The following is a 21169-nucleotide window of genomic DNA, read 5'->3' on the forward strand; positions in this document are numbered from 1 at the left end:
CGGACCAAAGGTTATTTATATTTTCTCAATTTTGTCAAGGAAAGAAAAGAGATCTAAATTAACTCCTGCTTATACAAAAAAAATGAAACAAAAGTGATAACTTATATATCTCTATTAAATTCATAAATTATATGTCTCTAAACAAAAATCGTATTCAATTATTTTTTTCTCCAAGAGTTTCTCATGATTTTAACTCATTAGATGATCCTAAAAACACAAAAAAAGTTTGACTCAAGAAGTCTCATTATTTAAGTATTTTAATTTAACTTCACTATTCATATAATAGTATTATTGTGAAGAACTCTTAATATTAAGACCTAAACAAATTTTTTCATTAAAAAAGAAAAAGAAAATAAAAGAAAAATAATCTGTTGTTTTTTATAAGAGCAATAAGTCAAGAATAGAAAATTACTGATTTGGTTCCTAAAAGATTCCGTCACTGACAAAAAGATCTTAAAAAATGTTATCGACACACTAATTCTTGAATAATTTGAAAATGCAACAAATATAACCAATAAATATTATATTTTTTATAAGTGACAAAAAAATTTTATATTTAGCAAACAATTTATCTATTTGTTCCGAATTTTTGTAACAATATTTAAATAAATATTTAAAAGGTGCAACAAAAAATTTGGAGCAAAATTTGATCTTTAGATTTTTTTTTTTATTTTTCAAAATAATGTGATCATTCACAATAAAATATTTTTTTAAGAAAAAATTCACTTGACATAAAATTACTAAAATTTAAGGATAAAAGAACTAATTTTTTTAGTAATGCTTGCAAAAAATTACATAAAAAATTAATTTTTAAAGTCTTTTTTTAGAATATATATTTAATATATTTAATAATTAATTTTTTTTGTCGTATTTTTAAATCTTTTAGGGATTTATTTGTTGTTAACAACTTTTAGAATTATTTTTGTTAGGAATATAAACTTTCAGATATCATTTTAGTAGTTTACACGATGCAATAATCAATGTCCCTGTGAGAGGAAAAACTCAAAAATATTAAAAAAGTTAAACGTTACAAATATCATAACTATCAAAACTGGATCCGACTAGAACTGATAGTCTGAACAGTTTGGATGAGAGTGCGGACCGGACCTGCAATTGGACTGTCCAGAATTGACCGATTCACATCAATTCCGTTCGAAATCTGTCTGTGGGTCTTCCATGCTCCAGCGATGTTTTCCTACTGTGGTCATCACTCCACGCATCTTCTGTGCTCCAGCACGTTCTCCATCTCTCTGGGAACTAACTAACACTTTAATATCATATACTATTATTATTATTATTATATAGTGATAATATATAAGGCTTTCATTCAATAAATGTTTTCAATTTAGTTTAATTTTATCACCTATTTTTAAATTAATTATATTTTTAATTATACATAAATACTAATATAAAATATAATTTTTAATAAATATTTACAAATTAATAAAATAAAAAATCTTTACTTGTCACAATATATTTTTTAATAAATACTTATAGTATATAATAATAAAATAAATACAAATTAATTAATAAATTATTAAAACATGAAAATAATAAAATTTTATATAATTAACAGTATTTTCGGCTTCTTTTAATTTTTTTAAGGTAAAAATTTTCAGCCTTCAAAATGTTATTTTCAGATTTAAATTCATAACATTGATTAAAAAATTTTCTAATTTTTTTAGTGAGATCATCAATTATTTGGTGGAGTTCATCATTAGTGGGTTCAAAATAGATTACCTCATCATCTTGATTATGATCAGTCATTAGACAAGCTTGAGAGTTGTGATCAGATTCTTCATCTTCTTCAAAGTCATTTTTCAGATAATCCCATGAGGTGATGAGCATCTTTTTCTTGCCCTTCCTAGTCTTGTCTTCCCTCTTGATCTTGGGACAATCATATTTGAAATATCCAGCTTCCTTGCATTTATGGCAGATAACTTTGTTGATGTCTTTCTTTGGTTCCTTTGAGCTGCCTGTTCTGCTCCTTTCTCTTTGTCTTATTAGCCTTCTAAATTTTCTAGCAAAAAATACAATATCGTCATCTGATAAACAGTTGCTGGAATCATCTTCAAATGATTCATCACAATACTTAAGAGCTACTCCTTTCTTTTTTGTATCATTTTTCATATAAGTGATTTCGTTAGCAAGTAACTTTTCTCTAAACTCATCATAGATCATTTTGTTCAGGTTACTGCTTTTGGGGATAAAAGTAGCCTTAGTGTTTCACTCCTTTATTAGGCTTTTCAGAACTTTTCTCACCAGCACTTGTTCGAAGTAAGCAATTCCCAAAGCATCTAAGCTATTTATGATGATAGAGAATCTCTCGAACATTTCATCTATGAATTCTCCTTCTTCCATAGCAAATATTTCATATTTCTTGCTCAGCATGTCAATCATTGTTTCTTTTACTTGCTCAGTGACTTCATGAGTAACTTGGAGCTTATTCCATATTTTCTTTGCTGTTTTGCATCTAGATACCTTTAGGTATTTCTCAAAGCTGATGGCACAGTTTAACATGTTGACAGCTTTGGCATTAAGTTCCAACTTTTTTATGTCGTCATTATTCCATTCTACTTCTTCTGTAGGAGTTACAACTCCATCAGCGCTTGTTTTAGTTGGAATTTAAGGATCATTCATGATTATCTTCCAGATGTTGTAATTTACAGACTGCACAAAGATATTCATTCTTTCTTTCTAGTAGTTGTAATTTTTTCCATTGAAGAATAGATGTCTGTTGTTGAATTGCCCTTTTGTCAGAGTGTAAGCCACTGTATTAAATCCCATGTTGTTGGCCATATGGATCTTTCCTCCAAGTTGTGAAGTTTGATCTCTTTGAGACCAAGATATGATACTAATTGATGAATATCAGTGGCTTAGAGAAAAAGGGTTGAAGCTATGCTTCTTTTAACTTTACTTGCTTTTTTCTTCAAACTGGATGAATCTTGTAGTATCTATTGAGTCACCTCGAGTTGAAAAGAAGGAGATACTTTTAATTTGTCTCTTGTCGATGGAGGAGACAAAATAGAATTGTGTGAAGGAATAGATGTTGTGAAGTTTTTCTGATTATGAAAAGCAAAAGACAATTTCGTTTCTTAGAGAAGAAAATCAGAATTAGAACAAAGTGAAAGAAGTAACAGCGATATGTCCTGATTCAGTTACCTTGTGTAATGTAGCTTATATCTAGTCTCCATCACAACTATGATGAAATTTTACTATTTTTAACCAAAATTACATTCACCAATTTTTCTAACATTCAACCCAATCCTATCTCGAACAAACCCAACTTCTACCTAATCCATATTTGACTAAGAACTCATCCTAGATTTACAACCACTAAGTGCTCATCCAACTTAGTAAGGAAATCCCCTCAAGATCATGATAACAAAACAGAAGTACATACAAAAGATTTTCTAAAATAAATATTTGGCTTTTCTCCAAGTCTAACTCTCTGTGCCTTTTTTCACTCAATGTATTTTTCTTATATTCCTCACTGTAATGCCTTTTTTCATTGAAACAAAGAAAGATTAAACTGAGAAATAGAATATTCAATTGAGAACTATGAAGGAGAAGAAGGTATAGCTCTATAAGTTATGGGAACCCAAACTTTGTGCTCTCACTCCTTGCCCAATACTTGGTCATTTACCCCATTAAGAGAGCAGTAAAGCTTCCAAAGCTTGAAACTTATCGTAAGCAACTTGTTTGACTTCTTCTTTCCCATTATCACCAGCAGCAGCGGCGCAAAAGAGAGATGGAGTAGTAGCGATGATTTAATAGTACATGTATCCATACCTTCCATCTTCTCTTTCATCCTTTTTTATATTGCTTCTTGAATCCGAGCCCTTCATTTATGCTTTGGCTCCAAATTTCTTTTTTGACCATTGATTTCTTGCAAAGCTCCATAACCTCCATTTAAATCAAATTTTTCATTCAGTGTATGCAAAAAGGAGGATTTCTATAAGTTTCTTCGATGAAGCACAAATGAGAACCTTTATCTACTGTAGCCTTAAGATGTGATCTTTTCTTGAAATCCTAGCTTCTTTGACTTTCTTCTTCTTTGTCTGAAAATGGTAACCCAATTTTTTACTCCTAATCGGATTTCTTCTTTCTTGCTTTCTTTCCAAACTTCACGTGGGTGAGAGAAAAAGGAGAAGAGAGAGTTTGGTTCGGTGGTATGGTAATTTGATTCAAATAAAAGTGGGGTTCCTTTCTTTAGTTAGCAACCAACTAGAGTGTATGGATTTGGATCACCAGTTGGGCCATCTACTTGTCCTTGGGCCAAATTTGATTCTTTCCTTTTTCTTTATTTTGGCCTTATGCTTGCTTTTGTTTCTGATGGAAAATTGTTAGTGTAAGTAACAAATATTCCCTTGAGCCATGAGTATATGTGGACTTGAAGTTTGTTGTTGGACCAGTTGGATTTATACTAATTTTCTGCACAATTTGAACAAACTAACCATACAATAACAATAATATTTAGTCATCATCAATTAATTTTTTGTTAGTTCTTTAAACTTAAAAAGATTGTTAGAAAATCTAATTGTTCCTGCTACTGATGCTATGGTGTTTGTGCCATTAGGCATGTTGATTAGTACTGATTTTATGTGGTAAAGTTTGTAAAATGATTTGTGAGAAAATGCAACATGATTAGTTGCACCTGAGTCGATAACCCAAGACTTTGGACTAAATGTTGACAATGACATTATGTAAGATATACCTGAGTTTGATAGGAGAGTGATGGTGCTGAATTGGTTGATGCTATGCCTTGGCTGTGTGTCTTGTTGGCTAAGGAGTGCAAACAATGCTTTCTTATGGTTTACAGTGAGATTAAACTCAGACTTACCATCCACTTCCTTCTGGATGTTGTTGTTGTTTTCATATTCATTCTCTTCAGCAACCAGATTGAAAGTTGAGGCTGGTTGGTCTTGAGATGAGGAGGAAATCCATATTTTTTGTAGCAGACATCAACCAAGTGGCCACTCTTGTCACAGTATGTACACTACTTCTGGCTTCTGTTACCCCTTCTAGTGTTGCTATGATTGCCTCTTCCCCTTTTTCCTCTGCATCTGCCTGTTGCATTTCCAGCCTAAATTCTTAGACCTCCATTGTTAGTTCTTCAACTCATCATCATGAGAGCACTATTATCAACTAGCTCATTCACATTTAGCTACCTCTCTTGTTGTAGCAAGGAAGAAAAAACATACTTTATTCTTGGTAAAGGCTTTATCAGCATGATTTGTGATCGCAATGTGCAATATTGATCACTCAATTCTCTCAAGAATATAACCACTCTTGATTCTTTACTATAGTTTCTCATGATGCTCACTTCACACCAACACTCATCAACACATCTTAAACATGTTGGTATTGAATGATAGTTATCCAATTCTTCCCAAATTGTCTTCAATTTGGTGTAGTAGGTTGTCACTATTAAGTCACCTTGTCTGCTTGCAAATGCATTTTCTTCCAATTTAGCTATTCTGTATACATCTCTTTGGCAGTATCTATCTTTTAACTCTTTCCATAGCTTTTCGGCTGAGTTAATCCACATGACACTTTGTGCAATTTCAAACTTAAGGAGTGATTGATCTAAGACACGATATACGTGTTGCACCTTGCCTAAGCTTCCGACATCAAGTCTTCCCTTGGCAGCTTTGGAATTGAACCATCGATGAATCCAATCTTATTCTTGGACTTTAATGCTCTCCATATAGCTCTTTTCCAGCTTTGATAGTTGTTTGGTCCTAACACAATTGAAGTTAACGTCGCTTTTGGATTTTTTCCTAGATGCAAAAAGTATGGATCGTTTTCTAGATCCCAATTCGGATTGGAGTGATTTTGATTTGCTTGCATGAGGTTGAGCTAGTTGATCAAACTCGCCAATTGTTGAATGTCGATTGTAGATGACACTGGTGGAATCTCTGACGCCATTTCTGTCTCTGATTCGAAAAATTATTCTTCAAATTTTTTTGAAACTCTCTTATCAGAACATTGTTACCTGATTCTGATCTTACAAACTAGATAATGCAACTCTCATCGAATTCTATCATGTGAGTCTTGAAGGAAGAGAATAAAAGAATGAAAGAGAGAAGAATGATGAGGATAACGATGATGATTCGGAGAATTTGCGGTCAATAATCCTAGAGAAATCGATCAAGAAAATTGTAAGAAAATGAAAGAAAGATCCAGATCCAGATTATTTTGAAGTTCTTTGATCCTTTACCATTTCTCTTTTTCATGCTCACCGCACCATGTAGAAAGAGGGGACAAAATGCACAATTAAACTAAATGGAGACCCAAATTACACAATTCTACCAAATTGAAAAACATTACGTGAATCTCCCAAAAGCACATTCTTATGTAATTCGAATGAGCCTCATTCAAATTAGACAAACCAACACTAATTCGAATTAGGCCAATTCGAATTATGCATGCATGTAGTCTTAGGGTAGTTCGAATCAGGGTGATTCGAATTATGCATGCAAGGGACGTCCCTAGTAATCCGAATGAGTCTATTTTGATTCACTAACAAATTGAGTTCTATCTATAAATCGAGTTTAGACTATTAAATTTAATGTGAAATCAACCTATATAAATATTAATAAAAAATTTTATTATAAAAAAGAGTACTTAACTTATCAATTTTTATATGTTATTTTTAAGTTAATAAATAAATAAATATTAATTTTTATTATAATAGTAAATAATTATAACATACTAAAATAGGATACTATAAAAAATACCATATAATATAAAAAAATATACTAAAAAGTTATAAAAAGATATTATAACAAATATAAAAAAATAATATTATAATTTAATATCATATTTTTTTAGTAATTATCTATCTAAAAGTGATTTTAACTAATATTATCCAAACAATATTTATTTTATTAAAATTAATTTTAGTCTAAAATTGTCAAATATAAATTAATTTTAACTCTTATTAGTAAATTGAATTAAAAATAACATATAAAAAATACTCATATTTGTTAAATTTTAATAACATATAAAAATTTTCTACCACCGGTCTGGAGAAACTATTAGCCACCACTTCCATGCTATTTTACGGACAATTATTTTACTAGGAGAAGAATTTCTTTGACAACTATCTGCAACCGTTATTTCTCCAATGATCTTTCACAATCATAGATTTTATCCTTGTTTTAAGGTATGGATATGTATAATTATAGGAATAAATAATTTTGTTTGATATAGCAAAAAAGGGTCTTGTGATTCTTGAGCAAAGCAGGCATTGAATTTACTCTTAAAATGATGTGTAGACTGAGTTAGAGAATTTAGGTGTGATGCCAGAATTGCGCATGAGGTGTTACCGTTTTTTATGCAGAAAAGATATAGCTAAGAGAGAATTTTTTGGTGTTCCAGCTAACGTACGTCTTACCACATTATATGGATTGATGAAAGAAGTTGGTACAGTCTAGGAACAATAGTCCTAGTAATGTAGCTAATATTTTGAGATTGGCATAAATATAATTTTAGAATCAAGGAAGGTACTAGTACCTTTATATTTTGTGGGTAACATACATATCTATAACTTAATAAGACTTATAATGATAATACCTCATGTCTTTGTATTTTGTGACTTTCATAACTATAACTATTGCTAACTATGCTAGTAGTAATGACTTAGTCAAAGAAGTCTATGCTATTAGTAATGACTTGATAAAGGAGGTTCCAGTGTTAACTTTGTTAGTTTCATGTGTAAATTTTATTTTTAACTGACCTTAGCTTGTTATTATGTAAGAAATCTTTGATATGTATTTATTAATGCAATATAAGATATAATATATTAATCAGATGATATAATGTTATTTGTTAGTATATTTGGAGCTATAAACATATAACTATTAATTTATGTATGTCTGCTTCTTGAAATTGTCTCCAATTTATGTGTTGGGATGAGTAGTATACAAAAATAAAATTTATATCTAAATAGGTTACCCTAATTTTATGATTTTTATTATTATTGTTATTATATACTTTATTTAAAAATTTTATATTCCTAACTTGTTGTATTAAAAATATAATTAAATTTTGTTATTATTATTTAATAAAATTGTTAAATATATTACATAATCATAAACATAATAACATGCCTATATCATATAAAGGATAAAATTGTTATTATATAATTTTATTCATTTTTTTTCTTCTACTTTTTCTTTCAAACAAACAACATAAATTAATCATCTTTCAATATCTTTTCATCTTATTTTCTTTCCATCCAAAGACACTAAAAGAAATTAAATTTCACCTCAATTTCTTTTCTTCTTATTTCTTTTTACTCAATTTCTTTTCTTTCTATTTCTTTTCTTCTTATTTCTTTTCTTCTTATTTCTTTTTATTCAATTTCTTTTCTTTCTATTTCTTTTCTCCACCAAACAAAGCCTAAGAGGAGTGGGCACAGGACAAGCGATATATTTTGAGCCTCAAGATAAGCCTTAATAAGTGCGTTATTTTCTGAATAGGGTCACAACTGAATATTTTCAACCCAAACACATAGTTTTTTTTTTTTTTAGAAATGTTATATGTGTGTACTTTTTTATACTTTATATATTCTATTTTTGATACTAAAAATAACTGATAAAAAATGAGAGAGAATCTTTTATATCAACGCGCAACAAAGTTTATCAAAATAGTCTTCTGAAGACTGGACAAAAGTCAATACAGATGGAGCAGCAGACTATGAAATAACAAAAGCAGGGTGTGGGGCTTAATTCGTGACCATCTTGGGAGATGGGTGGCAGGATTCAAAGTCAGCGCTGGAGCCAGTAATCCATTTCAAGCAGAATTATGGGACATAACTCATGAATTATAGATGGCATGGGAATTGGGATTAAGAAGAGTTATGGTAGAATCAGATTTTGAAGCAGCAATACAGATTTTACAGGATGCAAAAAAAGTAAAACATCACTCGGAGGCACTGATTAGAAACATTTACAATCTTACAAAGAAAGAATGAAGCTTGAAATTTTCTTACACTTATAGAGAAGGAAATCGAGCCGCAGACTCTTTGGCTAAGGAAGGAAGGGATTGGAAAGCAGGGTTTATATTTTTGGACCAGCCTCCAAGTAGGCTTAAACTTATTTTAGATGAAGATGGTCGTGGGGCATGCTTACCCAGAACAGTGAATGTTAGATAACTTGAGCCGTTAGTGTAAACCCCAGTTAAATCAGTAGATAATTAGTCAATAAATTAGTTTTTAATAAGGAAGATTAGAAATGTGAATATTATATTAAATTAGGATAGAGCTCATCGAAACGAGAATTTTGACACTAATTTCGAAAAAAACAGTCCAAAATTGGATTGAACCAAGTCCGAACCGGGCCCGTGGGCCCAAACCACCCCAAAAGAGAATTAAGTGAACCAAACTTTCCCCTTTCTCCCATTAGTTACGTAGCAGCAAGCAGAGGAAGGGGGAAGAACGAAGAAACGCTTCCAACCCTTACGGCAAACTTCAACCCGCCGTAACTTCTCCGTCCGAGCTCCGATTGTCGCACCGTTTGCGGCTACGTGTCCACCGCATTGAGCTCTATGTTTCTACCGAAACAATTTTATAGGTAAGCACCCAGCCACTCCTTTCCCCCAATTTTCGAATTTTGAGTGAGAATGTTGAATTTCTTTGATTTCTAATGTTTTAGGATCCAATTAGCTTGAGGAAAACATTCACTCTTGCTTATGTGAAGCTTGGGTAAGGTGAGGATATGATAATTTTATTTTAATTTCATTGAATTTGAGCTTTGAGTACTAAATTGGATATATATGTGTTATGAATGCGTATTAGGTTGAAAATAAATAATTGGAGCCTGAAATTGTGAATACGGGAACTTGGAGGAAGCGGATTAGTTGAGGTTTTGAGGGTTGTGTTCTTTTAGGAAAATTGTCTTGGAATAATACTTGGGAATCGGATAAGGTATGGTTTAGATTTTTTGCATTTAATATATAATGTTCTGTGAAAACTTAGGCTAGATGACCATAGGATAAGTTGGATTGCATGTGTATATTTAATACTTAGTATCCTGTTGATGAACATGGTTGGTTTTGCGCTTGTTGAGTAACTGGTGCTTTGGTGAATTATTGATTTGAGGTATTTTGTTTTAAAAGCCTAGGATTTGTGAACTATGATTCTTAGTTGAATTTTGGTGGTTGGATTTGAATATTGTATGAGTATAATTGTTGATCTGAGATAGATTTATTGTGGTGATTGTTATTATGATGAGGAAGGGTATGTTGAATTGAAAAGAATGCAGGTTTGGACCCGAAAAGAGTGGCAAAGTCCAAATTTTAGAGGAGATGCTGCCGAAATTTTATAAAAATTAGAGATTTTGTTTAGACGATTATTTGAAAAGATTTATATTCAAAGGTTATAGAGTTTGATTTTGAGTTATTAAGAAAATGAGTATGTTTTAAGTTTGATTTATTTAGAAAGGAATGAATTATGTTTTGAATTGGAACTATTGATGGACGGAATAGGAGGTGTGATAATGAAGGATAAGGATTGAATATGATTGATGTATGATGCTGAATGAGATGCGATTGAGAATGATGTGGATGTTGATGAATTATAATTGAATTATTTATATGGCTTATGAATTTGAATGATCTGAGATACGAGATTCCCTTGATAAAGTGCCGTGGCTTGCCCCCACGTGTACCAGGTTGAAAACTCGATACTCTGTTGACCCTACGACGTAAGTGTGACCGGACACTATATAAATTCCCGGGAATGTTACCCCCATTGAGAAATATTGATTATTTGAGATAAAGCTATGCATAGACTCTTGGAGATGCACGTCGGGGGACAGTCTAAGTTCAATTCAGACTTGTCGGGTTGGCTGGATAACCGACAAATGAGCCTCATCAGTGATAAGACAGGCATGCATCATATGCATATTACTTGAATTACTTGCTTGTGCTTTAATTGGGTGTGCCTACATGTACTTGCCATGTTAAATGTGTATTTGTTACCTGCAGTATTTGTAACCTTCTTGTACTTGCCTTTATTTGTCTATTTGTCTGTGAAAATGCATGATGGAGTTGGAGGTATGGAGGAATGGAAGTATGGGACTTAGATTTAAGGTTAAGTTAAGTTAGGTTTAGATACTCTTAGAAAACCACCTTTTATGGCTTCTGTTTAATACTTTAAACTCTATAATCCGAGTGTCGGCGTTCTAGAATTGCCTCTGGCATTCCCAGGACCTTATATATTATGTGTGTGGCACTTTTACCTTACTGAGAACCTCCGGTTCTCATTCCATACTATGTTGTTGCTTTTTAGATGCAGGTCGAAAGGCGTCTCGTTAGGCGTCTGGGCTCCTGAAGCGAAGTGGTTACTGGGTTATGTTGTTGTACAGTGGTATATATATATGTACTTAGCTTTCTCTCCGCATAACTTATTCTTTTGATCCTCTTAGAGGTTTATGGAGAGGCATGATTTTGTTTATGTGTATTTGGGTTTTGGATATGTATATATATATATATATATATATATATATATATATATATATATATATATATATATATATATATATATATATATATTTTCCGGCCAGCCTTGACTTCTGATGAATGGATTTTTGATGGTTTAGAATTTCACAAATGAATTCTCGTTGCAAGTATAGTTTCTAAACCAATCACTAATCCTTTCATACAAAAAGTTGTTTGTCACTAGTACAAACCCTTAAAATTTATAAACCGAAGTATTGGACCTCGGGTCGTTCTCCCTAGGACGTACAATGAAGTGTCTTGTTATCGGTTATGGGTTATTTTGGGGTTTTGGATAAGAAGCATGAAAAGTAAATGGCAATAAAAATAAACTAACAACTATAAAAGGCTCTTGGCAAGGTATGAAAATTAGAAGTCCTATCCTAGTTATCATTTTCAATTGTGATGAGATTTGTTCATTGCTACCACTTAGTTAACCCTTACTAATTAAAGGAAAGTCAAGTGGATGAATCAATTTGATTTCTCAAGTCCTAATCAACTCCTAAAGGAATGACTAGCTTTGGAGGCTTTCAAATCAATTAGCAATCTCTCCAATTATCAATCAACAAAGGAATTAGATAACTCAAGTGTCACTAATTACTCTACCTAGGCCAAGAGGAACAAAATCTACACTAAAATCCAACCAAGCATTTCATCAAACACTTGGAAGGCACAAAAGAAAAGTATAGTCAATCACAACAAGAATGAATTCTAACTACAATTGAATGTAAAGAATTAACAACAACAATCAAGGAAATCACAATTATCATGAATTACCTCAAATTGCATTATTGAAAGAAAACCAAGGAACAACAATATATCCAAAACAAAATGAAGAATTACAATTATTAAAGCACACAACTAGAAAGAGGAAGAGGAGAAGATTAAGAATTGGTAAATGAAAAGTGAATCAAAGCATGAGTTAAACCTAGATCTAAGAAGAGAGATTAACCTAAACCTAATCCTAATCCTAGAGAGAAGGGAGAGCTTCTCTCTCTAGAAACTAACTAAAAAGCTAAACTAAACTAATGGTAACTAACTTCTAAAGTGATCAATGATCCTAAGTCATCCATCTCTCTCCTCCCTTAATCCTTCATCCTTTTATTCCTTTCCTTTAGCAATTTGGCGCCAAAATGGGTTCAGAAAACCTCTCAAAATCGCCAGGCACGTGTTGCATTAATGAGGTCATGTGCCTTCATCGGCGCGTGCGCGCATGGTACGCGTGCGCGTCCCTGGTCGGTTCTGCAATGTGCGCGCGAGCGCCTTCTGCGCGTGCGCGTGCATGACTGACTTTGCTTCTTTGACTTTTTTATGCTTCTCTCCACTTGTATGCTTCCTTCCTTGCTTCCTTTGATCCATGCCTAGTTTCAACCTGAGGTTACTAGCAAACACATCAAGGCATCGTATGGAATCAAGCAGAAACTAGAATTCACCAAGACAAGGCTTAAAAAGCATGTTTTTACACTTAAGCACAATCATGGAAGAGATAACAAAACCATGCTAATTCTTAGGCTAAATGTGACAAAGGTTATCAAAATGTTCTAAATTCAAGGCAAAACAAACCGTCAAATTGGGGTTTGTCAACCTCCCCACACTTAAGCCTTGGCATGTCCTCATGCTAAAGTAAGAAGGAACTAAGGGGTATGGCATTTATTGAATGCAACTAAACTATATGAGTCCTATCTAAATGCAACTATCTAAGGCAATTGGAAATGCTTAGTTCAAACAAATCAATTCCCAAGAGAGCATGTGTAAGTACAAGAGCTAAGTAATAAGGACCAAGTCCAAACCACAATTGTATTGAATTATTAAAAGGAGTTCGAACTTGCAAGAATATAGATAATATAGGTGAAATGCATGTAATTGAACTTTTGAACCCTCACCGGATGTGTATCCGCTCTATTCACTCAAGTGTTTAAGGGTTAATCCACTCAATTCTCTTCTAATCATGTTTTCCAAGATTTGATTTTCTTCTAACAATCAACATTTATTCAATGCGCGCATACATTCATCATGAGGTCTTTCATTTAGGTTGTAATGGGGTTAGGGTCAAGGTAGGATCATTTATGGTCAAGTGGGCTAGGATTTGAGTCTCTGATTAGCATAGACTTTCCCACCTAACCTAATTAATGACCTATACAAATGCGAGCTATTCTAACTACCCATTCTTCACTTTTTCTTACATACTTCATGCATTCTCTTTTCATTTCACACACTTATGCATTGATTCCTTTTTATTGACTTCACTTTGGGGCATTTTGTCCCCTTTATTGCTTTTTTCTTTTTTCTTTTTCTTTTTTTTACATACATTTTTTTCTTTTCTTTTCATCATTCATTTTTTTTTGTTTTTTGTTTTTTTTTTCTTCTTATATATATTTTTTTCTTTTTCTTCTTTCAAACTAAATACAAGAACATCAATGCATAAGGTCTCTATATTTGATTAATACATGAGTATGTGCCCAATTCCTAAACATACAAGTGTATTGCCCCTTTTTATCCCGTCCAATGTTTCCAAGCCTCACCAACTTGAATAATACACACTCTCACTAGCCTAAGCTAATCAAAGATCCAAATAAGGACTTTCATTGGTTTTCCGCCTTGGGCTTGTAATGAGCTAAAATAAGGATGAGTTGGTTAAGCATAGGCTCAAAATTGGCTAACAATGGAGAGTAAAAGGTTGGCTATTTGGGTAAGTGGCAAATGAAATAATGGCCTCAATCATATAAATGCACAAACACAAGAAATAAACGGATATATAGAATCAAGCAAATTAAGGATCACAATCATGGAAAGAGAACAATTTCACACAAGAATGGAGAATAAGTGGTTATAAAATGTAACCACATCAATAAGCTCAAGTCTCACAAGCTTGTGTTCTCAATTCAATACATGCTTCAAAAGGTATGAATTTCAAGCAAGTTTCAAAAATTTTCTTTCAATCAATTGGGTTAATGCCCTATATTTAAACTTTCTTGAAAAACCTCAATGTTTGACTAAGCATTGTTGTGATTGAAAAATTCAAAAATTTTCCTTAGTTCACCCTTTTCTTTTTTTCACTCAAAACCAATTTCTTATGCAAAAAGGGTGACTAAGTTTTACTTAAAACATGATTTCTAATCACAACCACAAACTAAAAGGAGAATATACAAAAGGAGATATGCAAAAATGTATAAGGGAAAATCAAACTAAAATATGGAATCTATCATCCAAAATATCTAAAAGTATCCAAAAGCATCAAAATATCTAAAATCCAAAATAAGCAATAAAAGTATCCAAAGCAAACTAGAAATGCATCAAAATATATACAAAAATGTGCAAAATGAGATAACTAGGCCGAAAAAGAGTTCACCGGTTCCCAAATAATGCTACCGGTGCCCTCCCCACACTTAAAATCAAGCATCGTCCTCGATGCTAAACCGGAGGATCAGTGGGAGGTGCAACGATAGGCTCTGGCTCTGTCTGTGGCTGTGGGACCGGCTGAGGAACAGGCTGAGGAACAGGCTCCTCCTGAGTCTGAGGTGGTGCCTCCATATGTGCCGGCTCTGTAGTGTCCGGGGCATCCTGCTGAGCTGGTGCCTCCGCGTCCTCCTCCTGATGATCCTGCTCATCGGAGGCCGGAGAATCGGGAAGCGGAGGTAGCTCGGCGCCCAGAGAGATAAGGGCCTGGTCCATCCGATCCAAACGGCGTCTGACATGGCGTCGCTCTCGCTCTAGGAACCGGAAGAGACGCTGGACCAGGAGATATGTAGGCTCAGGTGCTGCCGGAGGGTCTGTAGATGGTGGAGGAGCTGCGGCTGTAGAAGATGATGGGCCAGCTGCAGGGGCTGGTGGTGAAGGTGTCCCTATGACAGCCCTAGCCCGAGAGCGGCGGCTAGCAGGTGGCCGCTCGTGCACCCAAACACCCCAGGGGATAGTAACCTCCCTGTCGTCTGCATCAGCGGGTGGTGGTCGCACATCATCATCTGACCATGGGACATCAGCTAAGGCCGCCATACTCGTGACCAATGTAGGAAATGGAAGCAGGCCACGAATATGCGCCCGCCACATGCACTGTCGGATAAGTCTAGGGAAGGAGACATCCTTCCCCTCCATAACACACCCTATCAGCAAAAGCATCTCCATGGGGACCTCAGAAAAGTGGGTGGTAGGCAGGACGTAGTGGGCGAAGATCATCTGCCAAGTCTTGGCCTCCCTGGTCAAATGAGTGAATAACATCCCCTTTGGCTTGGTGTTGCCCGCATCCATAACCCAAGAAGCCTCAGGTATCCCAATCACGCGCCGAAGCGCCTCATAATCAAAAGTCATGGTGTGGATGGCTATCTCAGCCTGATGGTGGGTACACTGGTCAAGCGGAATGTGATGGCAATGTAATGCCTCCCCAATGGCGGCCTCGGTGAGCAGAATCTCTCTACCCCGCACCTGAACCGAATCCAAGGTCGGACGGAAGAAGTTGCAGTAGAATTCCTTCACCCAAGAGATATTGATGTCACCCAAGTCCCGGTCAACAAAATCAATACCTAACTCAAGGATCCGGCCATTAATGCTTCGTCTTACATCATTAGGTAGGAGCAACTTCTTCTCAACATTCAGCTTCGTGGTCCGATATCTAGAGAACCGAAGCTCACAGTAGAGATTGGGGAATTTGCCCGGGTTGGTAGAAGGTAACAGCTGATTCTCCTTATCCTCGTCCTGTAATGGATTCCTAGCATAGTTCTTGTAGATGGAAGGAGTGGAGGGGGTAGAGTGTTTTCTCTTTTTAGAGGTGGTGGCTACGGCTTTGCCTTTATCCGACATCCTGAAAAGAATATGATAGAATATATGAAACATTTAGCATGTAACAAAGAAGACATGTTCAGGATATCATTATCAAAGAGCAATCATGATGTTGCACTGAATATGTAAAATTGAACAAGTAAGCATAAGTGACCGAACCAAAACCATAAGGTAACACCTCATATGCAAAAGGCACTAATATCATCATAGTCATGAAAGAATTGTTAAAGAGGGTTAAAAGTGAGGGTAAGTAAAATGGTGAAAGAAATTAGTGAGTTAGGAAAAGTGGATTAGTGATATGATGATATATAGGCTCAATTGAACTAGAGATTGTGGTTCATGTTCACAATGATTGTGCAAATCCGGGAAGTCAAAAGGAAACGGAAAGTCGCCCAAAACTGAAATAAAGATCAAAATGAACTAATTCCTTGAAAAATCGGGCAGCATTCCGGCTTAGAATTGGACGTTCCCGGATAACAGAATAGCACAAACAGTAAGAAGGCAGCATCAATGAAGCACAGCAACAGTGGTATAGCAATCAGGCAACAAGAAGTGCATAAAAAGCAAGCCAAAACCAGCATACAGCATTCAAACAGATAAACAGCAAGTAAGCACATACGGAGCACTTATCAGGCCTAAAATCCTCTGTCCAGCCCTAGCTACCTAACCGCAATTATTTCTAACTAAACCTAACATGCAAAATTGGAATTTAGCTAATTAACAGGCAACTCTAGGAACTAACATAATTGAATCAAAGAAAAAGGGAAAATAGAAACAGAGATGGCAGAAATGGAGCAGGAACCTGGGAGCCGGGAAAACTGAAAATGGAAATGGGGACCACGATAGAGCCGGGGCAACGGAGACAGACTGGCACCGCCGTGAACGGTGGCGCGGTGGCGCGGTGGCGCGGTGGTTTGGCCGGAGGGAGAAGAGCCGAAAGGGAGGAGGGGGTGATGGCGAGAGGGAAGGAGGATATGAGGGTGTGTAGGGAGAACAGAGAGGGAGGAGCGAGCCGCCGGCAGTAAGGACGGGGTGGCGGCGGAGGGGTTAGTCACGGCGCGGTTGAGAGGAGGGAGAGGGAGAGAAGAGTGAGAGAGCGAGAATGGGTGGGGGTGAGGGGGAAGAGAAGGTGAGGTTGAGCAGGGCGAGTCGCCGGCGATGACGATGGCGCGGCGGCGGAGGCGGCGCTGCTGCTGCGAGCACAGATGGGGCGAGGAGAAGAACCGGAACGTTGGAGGGGGTGGGTTTGCGCGACTGCGCAGTGTGCTTCGTGAGGTAGGGTTATCCCGATTTTTGAATTGGCGCGTGCGCGCACCTTGCGCGTCCGCGCCCATTAAGAAAAATGGGGTCTTACGCGTGCGCGTACAACGCGCTTAGGCGAGGGTGAGCGAAAGAGGGAAGGACGCGTGCGCGTACCGTGCGCGCACGCGTGCATGGAGTTGGGCCAGGGGCTTAGAGTTGGCCCAACCCAGGCCTAACTCTCTGGAGAATAGCCTGGAAGTCGCGCCACGAGATTTGCGCGCACGCGGCCTGTGCGCGTCCGCGCGAGGTGAGTTGAGCTGGGGGCTTAAAGTTGGCCCAAATTTAGCGCAACTCTCTGGATATTGGCCCAGAAGTTGCATTAGCGAATCGACGCGGACGCGGCAAGTGCGCGTACGCGTGTAGTTCCGCATAGCTGTATGTGCGCGTACGCACGTAGCGCGCGTCAGCGTGGAATGAGTTGGGCCGGAGGCACAACGCTGGCCCAGGAGAGGCCCAACTCTCTGGAATGTGGCTTATGGTGCATGCGCGTCAGGACGCGTACGCGCACGTTGCGCGCGCGCGTCCATGCCCATTTCTTCATCTCTATCTCTCTCTCTTTTTTTTTTTTTTTTTTTTTTTGAAAGAAAAACTTGCTGGGTGCTCCCCTTAGTGTTCACAACTCTTATTCACTCAACCATCACACAATTCACAAAAATGCAATTTTTGATATTATTCATCTACTACTAAACACAACATGCATGTGACTAAGCTAACAATTAAATTGTACAAACAAATTTGTATGAAACATCTACCTACAATGGTAACTCAAATCACTTATTAGGCAAATTTAAAAGGGAATGGAAAGAATTTACCATGGTGGGGTGTCTCCCACCTAGCACTTTTAGTTTAAGTCCTTAAGTTGGACATTTTGAGGGGCTCATTGTCATGGTGGCTTATGTTTGTACTCATCCCTGAATCTCCAAGGATCTTTGCTTCTCAATTGGTTGACAGAATTTCCAACCATATTCACCAAACTTGGGCAAAGTTCTACCCAAGACACGAGTCCCCATAGTTGGTCTTCATTTAGCGAACCGGGATCCCATATCTTGTCTTCACACCCATCCGTTAGTTGAGTATCATGGTTTTGTCGGATGAGCGGTTGACATAGAGGGGATTGACTCATAGAATTCTCTTTACTCCACCAATGCTTCCTCCTAGATCCATATAAAGTAATTCTTGTCCCACCATCATCCCTATACCTTGAAGCTTTGACCTCAATGAGCCTAATTCCTAACTTGCAACCACTACACAACTCATTCTTACTTTTAATTCCACAAAGAGCTCTAAGTTGTCCATCCGTTTCAATCAAACCATATTCAAGCGAGAAAGTAAAGCTTATGGATAAGAATGTTACCCACTTGAATGTTGTGTTGGATGGTGACTTGGGAAGAGGGTCTTCCCCATACTTAGACAATGCAAGGTTTACTTCCTTCTGCTCTTCTTTGTGTATTTCCACCTCTTCACAATTCTTCTCACTTTCAGCCGCATCCTCTTTGTTACGTGGCTTGGTGTTATCTTCAAGAACTTCATCTTGTTTAATGAGAGGCGATTCAATTTTGGATAGAAATTCATTGATGAACGAGGTCATCTCTTGATCAACCTCTTCATATTCTTCAATTTCAATATACACCATGCCAACGTTCTCCTCTTGGTAGCTCTCTTTCTCATTGCTCACCAAGGGTATGGGAGGTTGTGCACACTCTTTTATACTTTCAATTCCATGTCCAATGGGAGAGGATTCCATTGTAGAGAGAAATTCTTCCATGATTGAATCCATCTCTTGATAAGCCTCTTCCAAGTCTCCAACGATGATATGCCTTGGAGGTTGCGCACCTTCTTCAACTTTAATATCGAGCTCCTTGGAAGAGTGCTCCATGAGGCTACATTCCCTCGGACTTTCAACATCTCCTAAATCTTCAACCACTTCCTCCTTTTCGTCAATGATTATAGGTTCCTCTAGTTGCTCCAATACAAAATTTGACTCCTCTTTCTCCACCGAATTTTTCAATTTCACCTTCATACTTTGTTCATCTTTTGACTTTGCACATGTGGTCACGGAAGTACCTTGAGTATTCAAGCATTGGTGGGCTAAAGTGTGCACCACCTTGGTCAAATTGGTCACAAACTCAAGTGTATCCCGCTTCATGGCTTCTTGTCCTTTGAGTAACAAAGTGAGAGGATCGTCTACTGGGGCTTGGGGTGAATAGGAAGGTTCATTATTTTGGAGAGAGGGTTCATAGTAGGAAGGTGGTTCTTCTTGGTAAGGGTATGGAAATGATGAGTATTGAGGTGGTTCTTGGGAGTAGTCTTGACATGGTTGTGGTGATTCTAGAGGTTCTTGCTCATTATGGCCATAAAAATATGGTAAGGATGATTGGTTATATGATGGATATGGATCATAGGGTGGTGCTTGGTGATGAAAGGCTTGTGAGAATGGTTGAGGTTCATGTTGAGGATGAGATTCATAGGCATATGGTGGTGGTGCTTGGAAGTCACAAGGTGATTCACCATAGCCATTGAATTGACATGCATTAGGATGAGGGTTATACCTATAAGTGTCCGGAGGTTGATGCCAATAGGAGTGATCAATTCCTTGAGGCTCCTCCCATCTTGGAGTGTTCCATCCTTGGTACATGTTGCCATTAAAGTCCACATTTCCTACAACACACTTAGAGCCAAACTCATAGCCAAAGTGAGAATTCATTATGGGAAAAAACAAAAATAAAGCTAACAAAATCTAGTAAACAAGCAAAAGACAAGCTATTTACACTATTCACATATGTACAATAACCAATAACATAACACCATTGCTCATCCCCGGCAATGGCGCCATTTTTTGATGAATGGATTTTTGATGGTTTAGAATTTCACAAATGAATTCTCGTTGCAAGTATAGTTTCTAAACCAATCACTAATCCTTTCATACAAAAAGTTGTTTGTCACTAGTACAAACCCCTAAAATTTATAAACCGAAGTATTGGACCTCGGGTCGTTCTCCCTAGGACGTACAATGAAGTGTCTTGTTATCGGTTATGGGTTATTTTGGGGTTTTGGATAAGAAGCATGAAAAGTAAATGGCAATGAAAATAAACTAACAACTATAAAAGGCTCTTGGCAAGGTATGAAAATTAGAAGTCCTATCCTAGTTATCCTTTTCAATTGTGATGAGATTTATTCATTGCTACCACTTAGTTAACCCTTACTAATTAAAGGAAAGTCAAGTGGATGAATCAATTTGATTTCTCAAGTCCTAATCAACTCCTAAAGGAATGACTAGCTTTGGAGGCTTTCAAATCAATTAGCAATCTCTCCAATTATCAATCAACAAAGGAATTAGATAACTCAAGTGTCACTAATTACTCTACCTAGGCCAAGAGAAACAAAATCTACACTAAAATCCAACCAAGCATTTCATCAAACACTTGGAAGGCACAAAAGAAAAGTATAGTCAATCACAACAAGAATGAATTCTAACTACAATTGAATGTAAAGAATTAACAACAACAATCAAGGAAATCACAATTATCATGAATTACCTCAAATTGCATTATTGAAAGAAAACCAAGGAACAACAATATATCCAAAACAA

The sequence above is a fragment of the Arachis hypogaea genome, chromosome 12, assembly GCF_003086295.3.
Source record: "Arachis hypogaea cultivar Tifrunner chromosome 12, arahy.Tifrunner.gnm2.J5K5, whole genome shotgun sequence".
NCBI lineage: Eukaryota > Viridiplantae > Streptophyta > Magnoliopsida > Fabales > Fabaceae > Arachis > Arachis hypogaea.